The sequence below is a fragment of the Fukomys damarensis genome, unplaced genomic scaffold (assembly GCF_012274545.1).
Source record: "Fukomys damarensis isolate Sample0158 unplaced genomic scaffold, DMR_v1.0_HiC HiC_scaffold_4, whole genome shotgun sequence".
Classification (NCBI taxonomy): Eukaryota; Metazoa; Chordata; class Mammalia; order Rodentia; family Bathyergidae; genus Fukomys; species Fukomys damarensis.
In genome coordinates this window covers 41,886,651-41,901,310 of record NW_022900916.1, presented here as the reverse complement: position 1 = coordinate 41,901,310, position 14,660 = coordinate 41,886,651, and the positions used below count along the sequence as shown (strand labels likewise).

At 37.7% G+C, this 14,660-nt stretch overlaps 1 pseudogene; it reads left to right on the top strand.

Annotated features, from left to right (window-relative positions):
- Nucleotides 1–10,966: 10,966 nt before the first annotated feature.
- On the top strand, nt 10,967–12,309 carry LOC104869974 (annotated as a pseudogene).
- The last annotated feature ends 2,351 nt before the right edge of the window (nt 12,310–14,660 follow it).

Genomic DNA, 14,660 nt, shown 5'->3' with positions numbered 1-14,660 from the left:
TAAAGGAAAAGAACACATAGGAATTGGAATTCAAAGGCAGTATACAACCTGAATTTAAAGGGGCCACATAACTAGAATTCAAAAGGATTATATAACTGGAGTTCAAAAGGGCGGTATACCAGTGAATCAGTAGAGGTCAAATGAGGTAGAATGATCCCAATGATGTAGCTACAAAGTAAGAGCAACTGCTGTGCTATTGAGCTTTCCCCCTGGGAGATCTGGCAAGCTACAGGAAACCTTCACTGAAGCAAAACCGAAGCAAACTTTCTTCTGCCTCTTTCTATGAGTAAGACAGGCAGATCCATTTGTTAGGATAGCATTTAGTCTATAGAAACCCCTTTTCCTTACCGCTGTCATCTCCTGACCTGGTAATTCCCTTTCATTCACTGAAGCCTTCAGTATCCAACTCACAGTCTTCATCTCTGCCTCCATTTCCTTGTAACATTTTCAAAAATTGTGCAGAAGTCAATTCAGTGCTTCATCTTCTGCCTCTCTGGCTTTTTAAATTTTTCTCCAACCCTTTTAATTTATTTTTAACTAAGTTTATTAGTACATTTTAAGTATACAATATAGTTATATTAATCATTCGGATCTTGTACCCTTACATGACTCATCTTGGTTCTTACTTTCCCCCATTCCCCAGCCTTCTCTTCACCCCCTCCACCCTTCCCTATTTACAAAGACATTGTTTCCATGTTTTTCCTTTTATCATATTTTTTCTATTCCCTTTTTATCTTTCCCCTACCCCTCCATTTCCTCTCCTCTTTTAGACCTTTTTTTACACAATATCAGTTATGCATTTTGATCCTTATTTACACTTTTAGTTTTTCACACCAGAGAAACTATTCAGTATTTACACAGGTGTGTTTTATTAATTTCACTGAAGGGTATGACCTCAATGTTCATCCACTTAGCTGTAGATGTCTCTAGTTTCTAGTTCTTTATGGCTGAGTAGTACTCAATTTTATGAAAGAAAATCTTTATGCAGTCTCCAATTGATGGGCAATTGGGCTGCTTCCAAGTTTTAGCTATTATAAGCTGTGCTGCTATAAACATGGGTGAATACATATCACTGTGGTATGATTCTTTTAATTCTTTTGGGAAGACACCCAGCAGGGGAATAGCTGGTCAAACAGGACTTCTAATCCTAGTTGTTTGAGGTATCTCCATGTTGATTTCCACAGTGGTTGCATCAGAGCCGCCTAGGCCACCAGAGCAGTCCCCACCAGGGCCTCTCAGCCACCAGCGGATGGGTGAGGACCGGAAGCAAGAGGGTGCCTCCAGCGCCAATCCAGAGCATTCCCCTTCCCTGCGTCTGGCCTCCTGATTGTGCCTGTACCTGGATCCACACTGCAGAGGCACAGGGCATCTTAACGGACATTGTCCTGAGCTCTAAAAGAGCAGAAGTAGTAAAGAAGTAAAGTAGTAAAGAACAGTAAAAGGGCCTTACACCTTCCAATTCCACGTCCCCATCCCAAAGGGTAAAGTTACTATATTGAACAGCTTATTTAATATAAACATATTTTGGACTAGTTCTCGATTCTAATTTATTTCAATGGTTGTCATTTTTGAAGCTGTACTTGATTCTATTGTTGCTGATTGTGTCACTTGGGCTACTGTTGTGATTGATCTCACCAGTTACCTTTCCTGGTATAATGAAAATGAGATTGCCCCAGGGTCACTAGAGACTCAAAACCTTGAGACCAGCTGGAAGACACCTTTGAAAAGCAATCCTCCCTGTCTTTCTGTCTCCAGAGCTCTGCAGCTCCTTCAGCTTCAGCGATGGCTTCTCCATGCTCCACCCTGTAATTCTAACTTCAGAGATGCATTTTTGTGTGCAAATTCTCCTTCTTCCAGCTTTCTCACTCTGTTACTGTCATTAAACATGATTTTTTACTTCAGAGTGATCTCAGTTCTCTTGAATCCATTTATATGAACACTTTTTGAGATTCATATCCTAGTCCAATCCCAAAGGAAGGAGTTTGTATTCTAAAGTTTATAATTCTGCCTCTTAAATGTTTCAGAACCCTTGCTCATGTCTCTGTTCCCATTGTCCCCGTGCTAGTTTCAGGCCCGGCTATCTCTCACATGGATTGCCTCAAAAAATATCCTCACTGGTCTTACTGACCCATGCGTCCAAACTCACCCAAAACACTTTCTCTTCATTGCAGTCAGAATGAACATTTTATAATGCAAATCTGACCATACCTTTTCTCTTTTGGAAATACTTCAAAGACTTTTAGTGGCCTCTGGTATAAACTAGAAACTCATAAACGTAACTTGTACACTGTCCATTCTCACAGACCCCTATCTTTTAACCTCACATCACCTGACTCCATATTTCAAGTGGGCTGAGTTACTTTGGGTTCATTAAGTTTTCCGCACTCTCCCTCACCTACACATGTTTATTCCTCCTTCTGATACATTTTTTGTTCTGCATCCTTTTCTTCCTTCACTAATCATTCATCAAGACTCAGCTTTGAGATCACATCTTTCAGGAAGCTTTCCCTCAATGCTGTCTGAATTATTTCTAATATGCTTAAAATTCGTAATCATTGTACTTAACACAATATCTCATAATTGTTTCTCTAATTGTGTGCAACCTTTGTTCAGTTGACCTATGCAAACACAGCCTATCACAGAGCCTAAAACAGATTGGCTACTCAAAAAATTGAAGCAATACAAGAGAAAAATGCCCTCTCAGGTAGTATAATGTAGATAATTTAGGCATAACCTTAAATCAGGGTTCTAATTGAGAAATTAGAGTATTTCCATCAGATTATATACTTGGAGAATATGGAACTTTATCTTTCACTCTGGAAGGTTACTGAAAAATAACCAGTGTTTCCAAAATTATTAGAAATTGTTATATTAAACTAAATATATGGATTTATAATTTATTAAATCTATACATTTTAAGCATTAAGATTTGCACATGTAATCTCCACATTCACAACTTTAAATTGTTTTTCTGATTTCAAATCAATATTTTTGAATAGTCTCCCTCTGTTTTTTGCCTCAACATAACAGAAGATGATATTTTTGGGGGGCTGGGGTACTGGGGATCGAACTTGCACCTTTGCGCTTTCAAGGCAGGCAGCGGAACCACTGAGCCAAATCCCGGCCCAGGAAGATGACATTTTGAGACATAAGCAACAAGTTTAGATCAAGTTCCCATGACTTGGTTGATGGTGTACTTCAGGGCTCATTGGTCTCTCTAGATTTTTTGACAGATTTTCCACCTTTCTGATAGCACTGGCCCTATATAAATATCTGCCACCGATTCTCTCATTAAAACCTCAATGCCAATTTTTTTCAAGCCATAAATGTGTGAGTTGACAGAGTATTTAGTGTTTTTTTTAGGGGGGTGGTGATGGGGCCTTTGACTTAAACTTCTTGATTTTTAAAGCAATTTATAGATAATTGGGCTGGAGGTTGTGCTTAGTGGTGCCAGTCCCTGCCTGGCGAGTACAAGGACCTGAGTTCAATCCCTGGATCTGCCAAAAATAAATAAATTTACTTAATTATAAATAAATAAATAGTAGATAATTACCGCCTTTGTTATAAAATTTATCAGTCTAGTGTTTTTCCGTTTGACCTAAAATACTAGAGCTTAACAGTATGATTCTATTTACTCTGCACTGTTGTCACATATTTCAAATTTAGATGCATTAGTTGGCAATAGAACCCTATAATATTTGCATTAAAATATAGTTGTCTTTTAGAGAAATTAAAAGGAAAATATATTATTTTAGGTCTACCCACACATTTATCTTTTCTTTTTGCCCTTGAATCTTTCCTGGACATCTAAGTTCCCCAGACTTTAGGATTCTGAATACAAAACAAAACAATAACAAAAAAAGTCCATTGCATTCCTCATGGTACAGGTTTTCTGGTAGCAAATCATCTGCTTTAATTTATTTTAAAAGTCTTATTTTGTCTTTCTTATTGAAAAGATATTCTTTCTGAAGGTAGAATTCTGAATTGAGGGAACTTTCAGTACTGTACAAATTTTGCTTCATTGCTCCTCTGTTCTCCACTATATTTGGTGCAAAATGAGTCATTTTTGAGTGATTCATAATCAAAAGTGATTCATAAAATCAAAAGTGAATCAAAAGTGATTCATAAACATCTGCCACACCCTTCACCCAACACAGACGTATAACCTCTAGTTTTTAATTTTTTACACTTTTGGTTATCAGCAATTTGATCATGATGCACATACTTCTGGTTTTCTATGTATTAATTTAACTAAAGATCCTCTGAGGTTTTTAAATGTGAAGCTTATGAACTTTTTGCCAATTTGAAGAATTTAAAATTATATCTTCAATTTCTATTTTCCCATTTTTTCTCTCTCCTTGTCAGGTTAGATTCCACATATATCTACGTTAGACTGCTTGACATAACTCACGTAACTTTGAATGTTTCTTGTCTTGATTTTTGTCTTTTCGATCTTTTCTCTCTATGTTCTTCACATTGGTTATTTTTTAAAATTCATTAAGTTTATTGGTACAGGAGAATGGGGGAAATGGATATTATTTTTATCTCCCTTAAAGTTCAGCTATTTCTTCTGTGATCTCCAATGTAGTGTTATGAGTATAATGTGGTATCTTTATTTCAGATATTTTAATTTTCAGCTCTAGAATTTGTATTAATTTTTTTATTGCTTGTATTTCTATGATGAGATTCTCTACATATTCATCCAGTATGACATTCTTTGCTTCTGGTCCTTAGATAGTTATAATTGTGGCTTATGGATGTTATCAGCCAATTCCAGCATATAATTTGCCTCCGGATTTATTTGCCTGTTTCTATTAAACTGCTTTTTTTTTTTGACCAGGGATTGAACTCAGGACCTTGTGCTTACTCGGCAGGTCCTATGCCACTGAGTTACATCCCCAGCCCTAAACTGCTTTTCTTCTTTTTTTTTCTTTTTATTGAGTTTATTGGTACATTTTAGGTATACAGTACAGTTACATTCATCATTGGGATCTTGTACTTTTACATTACAGGTCTTGGTTCTCATTTTTTCCCCTTGTCCCTGCCCTCCCTTCACCGCCCCCCCTTGCTTTACTTCTTGATACAGTGTCACAGTTTTATTTTATGTATTTATAGTTACTATGCTCTAGACATGGTGGTTTATACTTTGGAGTGATGCTGGATTCAATTATTGTTTTCTGAGAGTAATTGATTTTTTTTCTGCTAGCACATTTTTTAATTAACAGATGTTCATCTTTAACTTGTCAAGGTTTACTTTTACATATTGTTGAAGAAGATTAATTTTTAGATTGTCCATATCTTTAAGGAAAATCCCATAGGGCAAATCCTGTGATACAGTCTTTAATTTAAAAGTACGGTTGGGCTGGGGTTTTAGTTCAGTGGTTCTGCTGCCTGCCTCACAAAAGCAAGGACCGGGGTTCAATCCCCAGTACCAAAAATTTAAAAATAAATAAGAGTATGGTGTTTCAAAGGAAAACCCAAAGTGTTTACGAAACCCTTTAACTTTTCCTGACTATAGTCTGAGTATTTGCCTTCCCTGAAGCGGGCAGCCTCTAAAATCTTTTTGGATCCTTTTAAATTTCCAAGCTACAGCTTCCCACTGAGCCCTTTGGATTCTTCTTTAGATTTACATAGGCATCAAGAGTGTGAGAGAAATTTATACCTTGGAGCTCCAATCTCTATAACTTTTTCCCTACCCAAGAGAAATTCTTAACTACTTTGGGAAGGCCCAAATTCTGTCCTTTGGCAACTCAAACCAAAAATACTGCAATTTTCTGCTTGAGTTCTTGCTTCCCTTTGCTACACCAAGTAACATACAACAGCAAAGTAAGTGCAGTTTCTCTGTGTGCAGGTTCAAATTCTTTGTTTGGTTATTCTTTGGTGCCTTCATGTTTTCTGTCAGATTTTAATGTTACCTGAGTGAGGGGAGGAAGGAATGTTAATGGACTTTAAACAACCCCACAATTACACATTATGTTTATATGTCTGGCTCGCTGATTAATTTTAAAATAAAGCCCCTCTGTATTTCATTTATCAAACAAATATTTACCAGTGGAACAAGTTCAATGTACTAGACATTCTTCCAGACCATTGACAATGCAACAGTGAGCAAAACATGAATTCCTCATCTTCAAGGAACTTAAATTCTTTAAACAACCCCACAATTACACATTATGTTTATATGTCTGGCTCGCTGATTAATTTTAAAATAAAGCCCCTCTGTATTTCATTTATCAAACAAATATTTACCAGTGGAACAAGTTCAATGTACTAGACATTCTTCCAGACCATTGACAATGCAACAGTGAGCAAAACATGAATTCCTCATCTTCAAGGAACTTAAATTTTAGTAAAAAAGGATTATTAGAGGAAAGAAGACTCTCTAAAGACTGCCATGTGAGCAGAGACCTCAGTAGGAGGAAGCCATTACGGGAATATTTGAAGAAAGTCTGCTATAGGCTGAAGAAGCAACAGTAAACTCAAAGATTTTAAGAAGGCATTTTGTGATATGTTCTAGAAATAAGAGTGTTGGTACATCTGGAATGAAATAACATACGGTAGCTAGAGAAGCCATTCCAGCCAGATCACAGAGAGCTTTGTAAAGAGCGTGTATTTTTATGAATGTGATAGAAGGGCAGCTCTGAGTAAGGATTTATATAATCTTGTAAATACTGAGAAGCAATCACCATAGCTTTGATTTGGAGAATAGGTGGGAAAGGAGTGTAATGATTTCCCCCTGATCACTCATGAATAGATTGGGGAATACAGCACTGCAGATGCAGCAACAAGATGCTAGCTGGTCGCTTTGGTGTTTACATTGATGTTTCAATTTATGTTCAGAACAGCAGCATCTGCTACCACTGAAGAATCAATCTCAGCCTCCACCTCAGAAGTACTGAATAATACTCTTATTTTTCTTGTTAGAATATCTGTTTCCACCTAATAAAACCTTACCAATCATTTAAGGCCATATCCATCAGAATACATTACCAGGAAGATGTGAGTTGCTTTGTTCGTTAGTGTTATCCTCCACTCATCTAAGGAGTCAACACAGGAGGGAACGCTGAACTACAGCACATGTTCTATTTCTTGACAGGTTTGATGTTACCTTCCAGAAAACAGTCACAAAAGTTTTGTATGTAAGTATATATGTAGGTAATGAAGGGCAGATCTGCCTGTTAGTTGATACTGTGTGGTTCTTTCCTATCTCTCTTTCCATAAAGCCTGACTCTCACTCCATCCAAACTCCTTAGTTCCATGTGCAAATCCATAACAACTGCTGTAATCTTTTACTTTACAAGCTGTTTTGACATTGGTCATTCATAAACTTGGAAGAAAATACTCCAGCAGAAAGAAGTAGCAGCTTCTGATTTAAAATTTTATTTTAAAATGAATACTAACATAACACAGAGATGATAAATATGAGATATTTATTTTCAAGAAATGTGCTTCCTCTTTGGTCTTCAGTATTAAAATTGCAGTTGTTTTCCAGTAAAGATAGTAAGATATTAATTTTCAGGATTTCTTAGAAAAGATTAATGATTGATAGCTAACAAATAACTATATTATTTGAAAAGAAAAATAAGTGCTTGATTATAGTGAATGTTTAGGAAAATATTTTAGATATTATATTGCTTAATAACATGCCAATAATTGACAAAATATTGATATAGCTGTTTATTCCTCTCCTTCCTTCAAATGATTTAAAGTAAATATTTTAAAAATAAAAATCATTCCAAAAAAAGTAAAAATATAAGCAGCAAGAAAAACATATGGTGTCATTTAAATCACAACAGGAGCTACTCTGTCAACTAATATTGTACCATAATTCACAGATATTTTATTCTGAGTAATTGATTTGTAATAATTGTAAAAAGTACAATGGGTAGCAAGCTGATTTTTCTGAAATACTATATATTAAAACCAATGATGAAACTATCTTTTAATTCCATAATTGCATTTCATCAGAGACACATTAAAGTTTCTCATTTGAACTCATCACCTCATAGTCCCAAGTACTCATTCCTGATGACCCCTACTGGTTCACGCATGCTCTGAATCTGCCCTTTCTCCTACTTTCCGCCACTCAGTTCCTGCCCTTTCTGGGGTCGGCACTTAGTCCTGACTTACCTCATCCACATGCTCGCTCTCATGGGTCCATTCCATTAAACAAACCTGTATTGAGCATCCATTTTGCACTATTACTATGATAAGAACCAGGGATTGCAATATAGAAAGGTGACACTATGTATTCGCTATCCTTAAAAGAATTTATTGGAAGACAGAGGTTATCAAAAATGATTATCACCACTATCACTGAATATACCAAGTAGCATTGAACACAGTGCTGTTAGGAGAGAGAGCTACTGAGCCTACCTTTATTGGAGATTTGGTCATGGAAAGGATGAAAGAAAAGGTGACATGTGCAATAATCTTTGAAAGTTGACCAATCACTTGCCTGAAGACAGTGGAGAGGAGAGACAGAGGGCACACATGCTGGGCTGTGTGTGGGGGGCAAGCATCACCTGTTGCATTTGGAGAGCCTGGGAGCTCTGGTGAAGGGGAAGAGACACTATGAGGGGGACTAGCGGCTGACAAAGACCAAGAAACACTTTGTTACCAGGTTTTAGAGTTCCTTGCACATTATCTTAGGGGGGCTGAGCTCAGAGTCTTCCAGTGAAAGTATTTAAGCCTAGGAGGTGTGCTCTGATTTGTGTTTTCACCTAAATAGGGAATTTCTAGGGCCAGGGATTTAGCTCAGTGGTTCTGCTGCCTGCCTTGCAAGTGCAAGGGCCGGAGTTCAATCCCTGGTACCGATAAAAAAATAAATAAATAAATAGGGAATTTCTCTCCTTTTGTGTTTTGTACTACTTGTCACACATTACAGTGTTCCACACCTTTCCCTCCCCCAAAATCATAAACATCTTAAGTAAAAACAGAATCTTCTACCAACTTACAGCATCCCATGCCTATTTTGTCTATGAATATTTCTTAATTAATATATTCCAGTACTTGCTGAACCATCATAGCCTTCTGTACGAAAACAATTATTTTTTATTTCTAAAAAATCTTAATAATAAAAAATGTTGCTTTATCCAAAATCTATAGTGCTGTGAATTAATATGGGACATATGTGCAGAAAGTGAATAGAAATCAAACAGAAAATACTTCAGGCCAAGTCAAAAAATGTTTTTCTGTAATTAGTCTACACTAGGAATCCTTTCAGCAGGTCTATGTTAAGTCCTTGTTAGTGTAATTATTGTAATTTCAATTTATTTGAGAATTGTATGAGTATTCTCATACAGCCATGCAACATCTGCAATTTACTGACCATTTCCCTTTGATTTATATCTCACTTCTCAAGTTAACACTTAGCATCACTTAACTGTTCTCTGTATTTTCACTTTCATTAGCTCCATAGTTCTTTGTGTCTGTATACATAGAACTATGTATAAGAAGCAAGTACGAAGAAAAGAAATAAATATCTTAATTATCTTTGCACTACCATCTGTTGCAAAAGAATTCCCTATGGCTATCACTAAAGTACATTGCAAAGTGGCAACATAATTTTTTTCCCCAAAAAATAAGCTATGAAAAATGTGTCATTTTCTGAGTGTCCTGGTTGGTTCAAGAGCATGTAATAGTGGGTGAACGAGACAACTGTCACTGATTCCAGCTTCTGGAGGCTCTGACATCATCACTGTGTGCCATGCAGCTGATGTCTCACAGGATGACAGTCAGAGTACAGGGCAGGACAGTTCCATGCAAACCTAGACCTACTTCCCGAAACAACCTGAACAGCACACTCTCAGTGTCTCCCTTGGTCATGTTTTCCTTTTCAGCTCTGCTACACTGCTAGGGGATAATCTTGCAGTATGTATTTCCAAGCTCCAAATACTATCAGTTGCTAAGAGTGTAGGAGAGAAGAAGAAGCCAAAGCACCCCATCTTCTGCATTTGGCACTCACTACCATGTCTTTACAAAAGCTCACTGGGTTCCAAATTTCACACAGCAGGCCAAGCTCAGTTACCACCACACCTCCTGCTCTTTTGTCATTTCTTCCTCCTACATGTGGTGGGAGTTTTCTGCTTTGTTGATGTTTGGATAGCCTTGTTATCCTTCAGTTAGCTTCTGAACTTCTTCTGTTACCCCAAAATCCATTTCCTACATTCAATTCCTCATTTTAAGTACTCTTTTTTTTTTCTTTCCGGATCTCAAACAATTATACCTTGTTAATAGAGGGTCAGTAACACTGTTGCTTGAGGTCAGTGCCCTTTGATTACTCTGAATTTGATAATTACACATATACAAGCTGTTTATAAGAAAGGAAATTATAAAGTCATAAGTATTGCAGTTGTTGGAATAGATACAAAGCAAAAATTGGAAGATGTTCTACAGATTCAAATGGCTGAAACAGAAATCTTAGATTTATGGCCAAATGCTTCACTTAATCATTAAAAGAGATTTAAATTACAACACAGCATGATAGTTTTCTTAAGGTATTTGCATGATCCAGAAGTCTGAATACAATTCTTGAATCTTAAACAGATGGTTAGTTTGCAGGTAATTGAATACAAAGTCTCTCCAGAGACAAACCATAGCCTTTTCAGTGAATTGTTGATGTAGTAAAGAAGCCTGAAATAATTGTACAAGCCCCAGTTCAAAGAAGATTGGGAGCACGATATATAAAACGTCCGTCTCTCCCTTTCTTAAAGTGTTTATATTCTATTTGCTTAATTGGATTATGCGATTATATATCATTAACATTTTCATTTCTTTTTATAACCTATCCCACAATGCTTTTAACAGAGAGATGCTACAGTATGTTCGCTAACGTATGATTCAGTAAATACAAAAACATGAAGTATTTAGCTTTTAATTAACTGGAACACAATAGCTAAGCTCCACGATTTAAAGGAGAAGAGGTTTAGTTTGCCTCGCAGTTTCAGAGGTTTTCAGTCAGTCCATGGCTGGCTCCAAGGCAGGAACGTCACGGTGGAAAGACAGTGGAGTAAAGATGTTTGATTCACTGTGTTTGGAAAGCAAAGCAGAGCAACAGCGCCCAACAATAAAGGGCGAGAAAACAGACGTGGACCCCAAGGCCACAGCACCAAAATCCACTCAGACACACCCCGAAGCGGCTCCTCCAGGAGTCCCAGGGCAGAGCCACGGCCAGTCACGTTGAGCCTCCACCCCGACCACATCCCACCCCTGGCAGCGTCACACCTAAATACGTCACTTTAAACCACATGCAAGCCCTTAAATAAAATTTTGGAAGGAATAGGTTTTTCTGAGAGACCTAAGAGTGCTGTATGATAGGATAATGAATCATTATGGATAACTTTGAATTTATAAGTACAAAATGATCTTGTACAACAAAAAGTACAACAGCCATGCATAGTAAAAATAGCAAGCGACACAAATCAAAAAGAGGATGAGTTTTGTTTCCATTCATAATCATGGAAATGCCCTAGTAGGAAAATGGGAAGGAATGTGATACTGGCAAACGCATTTGAAAAGAATTTCAACCTCGGAGTCACGCGTGAGGAAGAGCTGGGCAGGCCCACGGGCCATGTGGTACTTGGTCCAGCAGTGGGTGTGAAGACGGACCTGGGGCGGCCCAGCCGGTGCTGAAGGCCTGGGGCATCTGGCCAGCTCAGCCGCTGCTGGAACTGAAATCCCTTCAGGAACAGCAGGTGGAGGGCTTCCAGATCCCTCGGCTGGATGAGTCTGACCTCTACAACTGGGAGGGGGCCAGACCCCGCAACACCCTCTATGAAGGTGGCTACTTCAAGGCACGTATTAAATTTCCTATTGACTACTCATATTCACCACCCACCTTCAGATTCTTGACCAAAATGTGCCACCCCATAAATGGAGAATGGATATGTATGCATTTCGATTCTTCGTCCACCTGTAGATGTCCCACGGAGTGGCGAACTGCCTTCGAAAGGTGAAATCCTACTCAGAATGTGAGGACTATCCTGTTAAGTGTAATCTCACGGCTGAAGGAGCCCAACACTTCTCCCCAGTCAATGAGGATGCTTCGATTATTTTCAGGAAATGGAGGGTTAGCAAAGGAAAAGACAACATGCTGAAATCATTAGGAAACACGAAACACAAAAGGATGGAGTGAAGGGCTCCACAGCCCTGGTGGGATATTGCATCAAAACTAAAGTGCCTTCTAATGACCACAGCTCAGATTTGCTTTATGATGACTTGTATGATGATGGCATTGCTGATGAAGAGGAAGAGGAAGAAGATGCCGACTGTTCTGACGAGGATGATTCTGCGATTGAGGAGTCGTGACGCGCTCCTTCAGGGGCCCTGTACTGCCCAGCCATCTCAGGCCAAAGGGAGGGGAGCGGGAGCAAGTTGGGGCCTAGCCCTTCAGCCAAAACCTACTCAACAGGGGGTGGGGAAAGAAGCACAGCTCCTGCTGACTCCCCTTATGGATCTCCGTTTGCTCCTATTCCCGGACCTCTACAGAATGTCTGAATTCTCTATTCTTCCATTACTGTATTGATTCTTTTTTTTTAAAGGCCCCCAAACTCCGGTCTCACTTTGTCTTTACAAAATGTTCACAGCAAAACATGGTTGGTCTGTTTTTAGATTCCTGCAGAAGTAAATAGTCTTTTTAAAACGTTTAATGTGTTTTAAAGCTGGGAACCCATTGGGAGTTCATAAGTGCTGCATACACCGGGTAGCAAGAGAAAATGGAAACATAATCCACAAACTTAAAAAAACGAAACAAAACATTTGCCAAGGTTTAGCTGCTCATTTACATTAGTGTGTGCACATCTGTTTAGCTCTTGGTGGTGAATTTTGTTTCTTTCCCTTCAAGGCTGGGATACAGTGGGCATCAGGGACTTACTTCTTGCTAAGCTTAATGAAATGTGCTCATCCAGCCTACACAATTTCTAACACGGAGGTTTCAGCTACTTTGAAGAGAGAAATCAGGTTTTGATTTTTTGGTTTTTTTAATTAATTGGGATTTAAACTCTGAAATAAATATTCATACTTTCCATAGGGAACAAAAAGCATTTCAACCTCACAGAAAATCAAATATAAGTAAAAGTGGGCTTCTTGTAGCTCATGACAATTATCATCATTAAATATTTTAATATAATTGACATTATTTGAATTCTAGCATTCCTATTCACTAGTTATACAAAACTAGCATGAACATTTCTGAACATATTTTTATCTTTTATTAATCCATCCAGTCACACAGATTCGAGCCAATCTCTGTTTCCCATATGTGTTAGCATGTTATCTATAATAAACATTTTGTATTTACCTCATGGCTGTTATGTGGATTAAATTAGTACATGTAAAATATTTAGCATAGGGACTGGAATGCTTAAGCATACCATTAATGGCAGATTAGAAAGACGTTTAAAGTTATAAATTGATTGGGAATAGATTCAGATAACCAAAATAAAAGTTTAAGCCCAGAGGGGTTTATGTTTAATTCAGAGCAAAGAGCCCAGTGATGGGAGAGGAAGTTAGTTCGGCTTCTTGAAACACTAAGTAGGGCTAGGGATTTAGCTCAGTGGTCTCCCCACCCCTACCTTGAAAGCACAGGCGTTCCATACCAGGTACCAAACAAACAAACAAACAAAAACACTCATAATAATATTCACCACTATCTTCATGGTGAAGCTTTCTTTATTCATACCTATCGCTTTCTGATGATACACTAATTCTGCAATTATCAATATCTGCATTCTGAGAGGGAAAAGAAGAAGGAACAAAAGTCATAAAATTTTGACCAGGTGCAAAGCTCATCCTCTTCTTTCTTTCAGGCAAGCAAATCTCCTACACAGCAGTTTCAGTATTGCCAGTGATCACTAGCTGAAATATTGCTACAGAGAAGGGATGTGTTTGCCAGAAATAGTAACAAATGAAAACAATTAAGAGACTTAGCAGTGGCTTTGACCTTTACGTTCTTTTTTTTTGGTACTGGGCATCGAACTCAGGACCTTGCACTTGTGAGTCAAGCAGCAGAACCACTGACTAAATCCGTGGTCCTTTATTGCTTTTTAATAAGAAAAGCTAATTATTAAAGAAAAAACGGATACAGTCATCACTACCCAACATTCTCCTACTCCCTCACATTCACCTACGGAATAGGGATAAAGAGGAAAATATGTTGTGAGGATGTTAGTATTTTAAAAACTCATTTTGGCACTTGAAGAATTTCATATATTTCCATGTCTGTATTGCCTTTAGTGTCTTAGTGGTGTGTGTGTGTGTGTGTGTGTGTGTGAGAGAAAGAAGAAAAGGAGGAACTAATCCATTGTACCACACATGTACATCTTCATTTCACTTATAAACTTTTTTGAGGAAAAAAGTAAAAAAAATTGCATATTATTAACTGATTTCTTTACTAAAGTTTCCTTCTGTTACAAATACCCATGTCAAGGACAAAGGTCTGAGGAATTTCACAACTAACCACGAAATAAAAATTGTCAAAAGTGGTGCTGCCACCTGCCTCACAAGTGGAAGGTCTTGAGTTCTACGCCTGGTACCAAAAAAAAAAAAAAAAAAAAAAAAAAAAAGAATTAGAAAAGATTATAGGATTTAGTTTCTCACACAAAATATTAAACTGATTTGTCTTAATCAGATAATCTCTCCCATTTAACCAAAGATTGTAA